The 8,912-nt window shown below is 37.6% G+C and overlaps 1 pseudogene; it reads left to right on the top strand.

The window, feature by feature from the left end:
* The first annotated feature begins 4,285 nt into the window (after nt 1-4,285).
* LOC126727452 (uncharacterized) lies at nt 4,286-7,856 on the top strand (annotated as a pseudogene).
* Nucleotides 7,857-8,912: the final 1,056 nt, after the last annotated feature.

The following is an 8,912-nucleotide window of genomic DNA, read 5'->3' on the forward strand; positions in this document are numbered from 1 at the left end:
CGCATCCCCTTTAGGGGGCTGTTTGGGGATAGACTTCATTGAGACGTTGCTCTTCCCCTTGAAGTCCTGGAGTGCCGAGGATAGGGTCGTCCTCAGCTGTTCCCCTTGACACCTCGGCCTTTCATCATTCGTCCTCGGCACACACCCTCCTCGGCATGGGCCCTGAGCCCTAATAAAACGTGGGCCGGATCATAAGTTCCCCGGCCCCATAGTCAACAAGAGCATTTTGGTAATTTTGAATTTAAACATGGAAAATTGGATAAACTGCCATCCAATTGGGATAAATTTCAACGTTTTAAACATCTCCATAATCCTGTGATTAAAAATGTAATTTTTGTGAAAAATGAAATTTTGGCACGAAAATCAAGATGAACAAAATCCGGTATCAATAGCACATCATCCCTACTTGATATCATAGTTTTAAAAATAATTCCAAAGCCAATGAGCTACCCTCCAATTATCATAGACAGGAGTACAAATACAATAATATACCATCCAAAGTTAAATGAATTTTCCATTGCACCCAACACAATTATCCTTGAAAAAAATCTATTATATTTTTTAACATTTTATTTTTGAAGTCACATTGACCGTATGCAATTTCCTCATACATCTATATACAACAACCACAAGTGCCTTTCATTGCCTCACTCAATTCCTAGAGTAAAGGTGCTACCTACCAACTAGTTGCTGACTTATGACCCAAATCCCTTTCTCCATTTCAATTTGACACAAATATTGTCAGCATTAACACTCTTCAACAACTTTCTACCATCCAAGCAGTCCAAACCAAAGTAAGATGGCTTCAAAGATCATAGTATTTTTGCTTATTACTTCACATCTCATACACAGTTTATAGAGGCATTTCATTAAACACACAATTTGCATTTTAAACCCACAAACAAATCCAGAAATAGAAACTAAATAAAAATCCACAAATAAATCACATAAAATATTATCAAACAAAACTTACAAAATAAATCAAATGAAACCCACAAAAAAAAACCCCCACAACCTTTGTGGATTCAGATTTAGTAGGAAGAGAGAAATAGAGAGGTTAAAGAGAAAGAGAAGACTTGAGAGAGGCAAACCTGAATAGTGTTGCCAAGAGAGAGAGAGAGAGAGAGAGAGAGAGAGAGAGAAGAAGAAGAAGAAGAAGAAGCAGCTTGTCATGAGGAAGAGAGACATGGAGAAACGCAAGTCGAGGAAGAGAGATGGAGAAACTCAAGTCAAGGAAGAGAGAAATAGCAAAGAGCGAGCATGAGAGATTTACCAAATTCCACCAGATTTGAAGTATTTGAAATCCATAGATTTGGACCTATCAAATTCTGGTTGGATTTGGGCTAAATCCAACCAAACAAAGAATTTTTGGATTTCCCCCCTCAAATCCAAATCCATGGCATCCAAACAAACCACAAAGGGATTTGGAGAACCTACTACTTGCATAGAAAAATGACTCGTGGGGTCAACAAGAATGGATGAACCCCACTATGTTAAATTGTCCCATTGGGGTGCAAAAGCTACGTTGACCAACTCACAACCTTTCAATTAATGGGAATCTAATTCTTGTAGTCACACCCCGTGAATGTAACCACCTTTTTCGCACTGAAAAAAGATAGGCTACAATCAAGGAGAAGGTTGTTGGAACCAACCTCTATATAATAAGATGCTCTCACCACCCCCCCCCCCCCCCAAAGGAGATACAAAAATACAAAATTAGTTACTAATTATTTTGTTCGTATCCCTACCCTCTATAAGTTCTAACTTCATCATTGGATGGATTTTGGCCGACATCACACCGTTATACCCTCAAATGAGTGCTTATCCTATTTCTTGTAGGTATCATAGGTTCTTGAGTAGATCAAGTAATCCATTGAAATTCTAATTACCATTAGAGTTCAGAAATTTTTTTCTTTAAACCATGTTGAGAAAAAAAAAAAAAAAAAAAAAAAAAAAAAAAAAAAAAAAACCACCCCCAAGATATTTGTAATAGAATAGCATAGTGTTTAGGGCTAAAATCAAAAGGACCATTTTGAACCCCTTATAATTAGTAATTACTTGATAGGTATGGAATGAAGAAGTACATATATTCTGTGAATAAGCAATGAATCTTACTTTATATTTTTATGAGTAAGGAAAGAGAGGAGTCCAGCCCAGCCCAACGCACATAACATCAATCCAAGAAAATGGGGCCTAGTTTGTTGTTAAAGTTAAGCTTAGGCCAATCTAACTCCTCGAACCCAAAATGTCATAAGGGACCCATCTTTTTACATCCTAAGTACCACAACAACCTTAGGCCTAACCCCTATTTAGGTTGGTGCGGTTTTTTCCTAAATTTATCACCGAACTGATAAAAATTGGTTTCCCCATAATCGTAACCAATGCACACTACCAAGGGTCAGTTTTCCTACTTATAGCAGTTCAGTTTTTCGCAGTCGGTTTCATCGGTTTAATCGATTTAACTATTAAAAATGTTTTTCTACTTAGACATTACTCAATCGAACAATCAGCTTTGACCGTAACAATAACATAATAAATTTTTTGACCAAATAAATGCTTTGCAATCAATTTATACTACCTTAAAGACTAACTTGGCAACGTGTAATTCATAATCAAACGCAAAACCCACTAGGCTACTATTAGGACAAAACAAACAAAAAGCCAAATGTCCAATGGTCACTTAGCTAGTAGCTCATCTCAGTAGCTCAAAATCCTTAAAAATAAAAATACAGTAGTCATTGGTGAATAGTTATTAAAGCCTTTCTATTGAGAGATTAAAGAGTGAACACTAAGAGCACCCACAGCAGATGTGCTAAATGTGCCAAATGCCAAATTTTTGGCACATTTAGCACACCAAACACAAAAACAGAGCTTTATCAGATGTTCCAAATGGTAAAAATTATACCACATATGAACAGTACCGTTGCAAATTTGCAACGGTACGAACAGATGTTGTAAAATTTTTATTATTTTATATTACGTTTTCTCTCTCCTCTCTCTCTTCATTTTCTTTCTTTTCTCCTCTCTCATTATCCGGTTCCCTCTCTCTTCTTCATTTTTTTCTTTTCTCCTCTCTCACTCTCCGGTTCCCTCTCTCTTCGACCAGTCCGAAATGTTTACCGTCAGCGACGACGGCGTAGCTCCGACGACGACTGCGCGCTCCGCCAAGCTCGATCTCGCTCCAACCACTCGATCTCACGCTCAGCCACGCTCCAGCTACGCTCGATCTCACCCACGCTCGATCTCACCGATCACACCCCGAGGCCGCCATCGATCTCACGCTCAGCCATGCTCCAGCCACTCTGCCTCTTATGGTTGTGGGTTTTTTTTTTTTTTTTTTTGCTGCAATTTGGGTTGATCTGATGGTGGAGGTGGGCTGTGGGCTATGGGCGGTGACAGTGGCAGTGGTGGTGGGCTGTGGGGGTGATGGCCCTCTCCTCTCTGTTTGAATCGATGGCTATTTGTTTGTTTGAATCGGTGCTGAATCAGTGTTGAATCGGTGGTGGTTTGGCATTTGGGTGGTGGCTGTGCTTGGTGATTGGTATTTGTTGGTGTTTTTTTTTTTTTTTTTTTCCTTTTTTGTTGGTGGTTTCTGGCTTGCTGGGTGTGTGATGGTGGGGTGGTGGTGGTGGTGGTGGTTGGTGGATTTTGTTGCTTGGTGATTGGTATTTGTTTGTTGTTGGTGGCTGAGATAATATATTATTTTAATGAGTAGTATATATTATTTTAATGTATAGAATTGAATGATAAAACATCTGATAAATGCGATGTTGTAAAATGATGTGGTAAAATAATAAAGTAGGTGTTTGGTGTGGCAAAATAGCATTTTTTTTACAACATCTGCTGTGGATGCTCTAAGAAAATGAGAATAGTCTCCCTCAACATCAATATTCTACGAAAGAAAAAAAAAACATCAATACTCAATGCGACTTAGAGAAAGATAAAGTGGTGTTGAGAAAATAAAAATTGGCTTACTAGTTATCGATAGTCCGGCGCTGTTGCAGTGAGCAGCTTCGATGCTGCACTATACTACTGCTGAGAGTGAGACTTGAGAGGCGAGAGAGATGTTCTGTGGGAGACTAAGATAAAATAGAGCATTTATATGTGAAAAGTGAAAACCTAGCCATAAAACGTAGTCGTTTTATGCTTCTTTTTTTAACAACTCAGTGAAACAGCGCCGTTTCACTATCTTCTTTTGTTTTTTAACACCCAGTGAAACCAAGACTCTACGTTTCACTATCTTCTTTTATTTGTTAACAGCCCAGTGAAACAAGGAATCTATCAATTGGTAAGGTTTGTGGGTTGGTTTTGAAAATCGTCTCCGACTATGTCACCGCACCGACATTGGAAGGATCACCCAGTTCCACTCGCCGACATCTGCTCCTTCGGTCGGTACAAATTTCAGTGCGATTTGGTCGATGAGGCTCGGTTTTGTCGGTAAGGTTCAGTTACTACTCACCCCTCTCAATCTCCACAAAACCCACCAACAATAATGGGCCCCTTCGTTGTTAAAATTGGGCTTGGGCCACTCTACATCCTCGAACCCAAAATGTCATAACCTTTCACCAGAGATGAAACTCACACTGTGCTTTCTCACTTGCTTTGCATTTTCCCATTTCCCAAAAACCTCAGCGATCAGCCACTCTCACTCTCACACTGAAAAGAGAGAAATGTTGTGGTCAATTCTGAGAGCCGCAACTGCTACAAGCTCAAAACCAAAACCCCATTCATGGACTCTCCAATCCTCACCAATCCCAACCCCACCTCCTCCTCAGTACTCCTTTTCCTCAGCTCGAAATTACTCAGTGAAGAATGCCAAGTCCACCACTGCCACCAAGGCCAAGAAGGGCAAGTTCAATAAATCCGAGGAAGACGCCGCACCGGCCGAGGTCGACGCGGCGGTCTCAGAAGCACAAGCTCGGGCGCGGCGGCTCGCCTTGGACGAAAAAGACCCCACCCTCGATGTGGGCCCCAATGGCCTTCCCCTCTTCACTTCCACACCTTCCCTCTCCCTTCTCTCCCACAAAGACACTTGCTCCTACTTCAAATTCAGGTACCCAAATCAAAATTTCAACAAAAACCCACTTGTATTTATAGCTTAATAATTGATAATTTGGTCATTTTTGTGTGGATTTGGATTAGTATGGAGTCTTTGAAATCGGTGTTACCGGAGGGGTTACCAACTGGGATGGTGAAAGAATTCGAGGACTCAGTTCGACCAGCTCTTCTTGTTCGCCAGAGCTTTTTGGATCTTCATGATAATTTTCGCCGAATTGTTGATCCCCCATTGACACTCTCTCATAGTAAAGGTGAGCATTTTCACAAAAATTTCAAACATTGGGTTCTAAATGATGTAGATTATGACAAATGATTTGTTTTAAGATGACATGTTAGAATTTGAAAAGATATATGTAGCTTAAATTCTTTTTAGGTGTCACAGTTACAGACTCGGAAGACAGTGCTTATGGTGGTATTTAATATTTGTTAGGTCCCAAACTTAGGAAGCAGGTAGTGTTGGATGGTCCAGTGAGCTGTGGAAAGAGTATTGCACTTGCAATGCTTGTTCATTGGGCTCGTGACGAAGGTTGGCTGGTTTTTTATGTTCCCAGGGGCTGAGATTGGACTCATGGATGATTTTTCTATTAGAACCTAAATACGGGTCTTTGGGACACACCTCTTCAGGCTGAAAATGTTCTCAAGGCAAGATCATTAACCCCTTTTTTTTTATTTTGGCTAGTTGTTCAGTCAAACATTGGGAGATGTCAATCTTTGAAACTTATTCTTTTTAAAGCAGAATTAAGATAAACAAAAAAGATTTCCATTTCGTCTTTTTAAATTTTCAATGTCAGGGATTGGTTCTGGATTTTGGTGGTATAATTCATTGAAGATGCACAATGTGATGCAGCATGTGAAATTGGTCATTAGCTCATTGAATTTCATGCTCACTTATTGTAACTATGTTAGCATGACATTGATTTTTGGATTAGACACTTTGATACATAACATTTAGATTACATATGAAAAAAATAAAAATAAAAAAGGTCTATGTTCTTGCTTCTTCTGCAATGTTTACTTGGGATATATTAGCAGTTATTATGACTTATTTGTTAGTTTGTTTTCAACTGTATCATGCAGTGGGTCTATATATTCCTTATGAGTTGTTTGTCTGCAGGATTTTCTGAAATGGAATGAATCCCACTTAAAACAACTACCATGCCAAATCAGTGATCCGATTCCATTGGGAAAGGGTGCTGTTGTTGGGCAGTTGAAAGATGTTGATAACATGGCAATGCCTGAAGGTTCAATGCTTTATGACCTGGTTAATACAGGAATCAAGCACACACATGCGGCTGTTGGAGTGGTAGTTGGTTTGAGGAAAGAGTTATCACTTGTGAAAAATATCCCCGTGCTTATAGCAATTGATCAAGTGAGACCCAATTTCTTGCATCAACTTCACACATTCTCCTGTTCTTTGGGTTAATCATTTGTTCCGAGTCCTATGATAAGATCTTTTATAACTACTAGCCTATTTTTTAATTATTTTTGCTCATACTTCTCTCTAGTATAACAGCTGGTTTACATTCAGTGAGTATGAGGAAGCAGTAAAGGTTCATTCTCGATGACCAGTACATGCTAGAGAGCTCACAATGGTTAGCACCAACCGTTCAGTTCAAATATATGTTGTTTTAACTGCAATTATTAATATGTATAAAACTTCAGCAATTCCCCCACCCCCTCCCATTTTGGCTTTGTATGTAGTGTAAAACTTAGGTGTAGTACGTTGGGTTCCCCAACATGTGTTTGAATTCAGTTGGGGAACCTAATGTACCATACCTAAGTTTTACCCTTATGGTTATTCTAACAATTCTGGTGAACCCACTCTTTTACTCCTTACATGTTGGTCATAGCCCTTAATGCAAAAGAAAGTTACATAGACAAAGGTGTTAATCTTATTCTTGGAAATGAAAAAGTTGGTATTTGATCTTCAAAGAGTTAATTATTCTAGCTTGACTGTGTGTCTATATACATATCACTATCAGAGATATGTGCATTATATGAAATTCTTTTGTGTGATTTGCAGGTGAACGCTTTTAGGTCTATGATGCATGATGACATGATGGTGGGTGCTTTCTCTCATTCAACTACTGTAGGGAAGTTGCGCAAAGACTTGCCAGATGTTCCTGAAGATGCTCGTGTTAATTGTCCTCGTTACACCTTAGATGAAGCAGCACTTGGCACATCTCTATAAATATATTGCATTTTCTCGACATCCTGACATATCATATCTCAAACTATTTGGATTCATTATGTTTTACTCATTATGTGAGAATATGATACTCTATAAAAATTTTGAGAATGAACTTTTTTTCTGGCCTTGCTATACTCCCTAAATAGTAGAATGCTTCTAAAGCACTTTCCCCTGTGAATCACGTTTCAGATTCTAAGCTTTGTTTGTTGTTATCTCTGTCAGGCAAAGATTAGTACAACATGAAGTATTCTCGGAGGAAAACTGGAAGAAAGTATATTACTTGGCCAACGGAAATGGATCAGAGATGAGGGGGTTGGCTCCTTACATGCGAGAATCTACATCATATACTCTCCTTTTGACCTTTGTTATAGATGTGCATCCACAGAGGCGCATGTTTTGCTCTCATTGCCTCTGGTTCTGATCTCCTTAATGAAAATTAATGAAATTCTGCCCTCATTGGATTCTTACCCTAATGCTACCACTGAGGATCATCTTTCCTAATGGTGCGTCCAAAGACAATGTACCATATATAGATCATTTAGCATTTTGTAGTTTTGAGCTTCGAAATTCCTGTATCTTTTTTCGTAAGAAATTTCTTTTTTGCTAAGCCAAGTTTCTGTGTTTGCCTATTTATTTATTTTTGGTAAGTTTTGGCCCTAGGGTTTAGTTATTTGAGTGTTGCCTTCAGTTTTTTCATTTAGCTTTTAACTCTTAATTTTTATGTACAATTTCTTAAAACTTTCTTTTTTAAAGTTAATTGTGAAATTTAAATGGTCAAAATATAGAGTTATCCAAGGCTTATCTACTCTAAACCTCTGACAATTTATTTGTTCTTATTATCTTCTCCAAGTGTTTTAACAAAACATACAACATTTTTTTTCATATCAAACTATTCTTTCTCTTAACTTTTCTTATAATTTTTTTTAATTTACCAACAAAAAAAAAAAAAAAAAACATATAAATTGTGTGCATTGATCCCAATTACAATATATAAAACTAATTAAGATTAAAGAAGAAGAAAAAAAAACAATTTTGTAACCATGCAACCAGAAGAGTAATAAAGAAAAGGGTGACTTTAAGGTATTAGAATCTTAAAATAGAAGATGTGATATAAAGTGTATTGTAAAATGATGTGTTAAAATAAATAAAATAGATTTTAATGTGTTAAAATGACATTTGGCATGGTACAGCTAATGCCAATGCTCTCACTACATGACAACTCAAAAGATTTTCCATATGTATTTGTAATAGTGATACACAACTTAATTGCCGCATACTATTTGTTTAAATGATTTAATAAATTATATGATTTAAAATAAGCGAATAGTCTTTTGAATCAGCATAGAGTTGATTAGTTCTAAAGCAACACATAATAGATTAGAAGAGATTCCTCCATTTAGAGCCTTGATAACCGTGAATCATCAATCTGCAAAACATAACAGATAAGATTAGAACTAACCAAACATATGATGTATCAAATTAGTGGCAGCCAACCAGCAAACATAGAAGAAGGGAAACCTAATGTTCCAATCAAATTTGCTTAAGCATACATGAAATTTTACGCTCTATTTGTTTCGAAGTAAAATATTTTCATTTTCAAGTGTTTGGCAAGAGTTTGATGTAACCTAAACATTTAAAAATGCAAACATAAACCAGCCACCAC

This window comes from Quercus robur, chromosome 1 (assembly GCF_932294415.1).
Source record: "Quercus robur chromosome 1, dhQueRobu3.1, whole genome shotgun sequence".
NCBI classification, from domain to species: Eukaryota; Viridiplantae; Streptophyta; class Magnoliopsida; order Fagales; family Fagaceae; genus Quercus; species Quercus robur.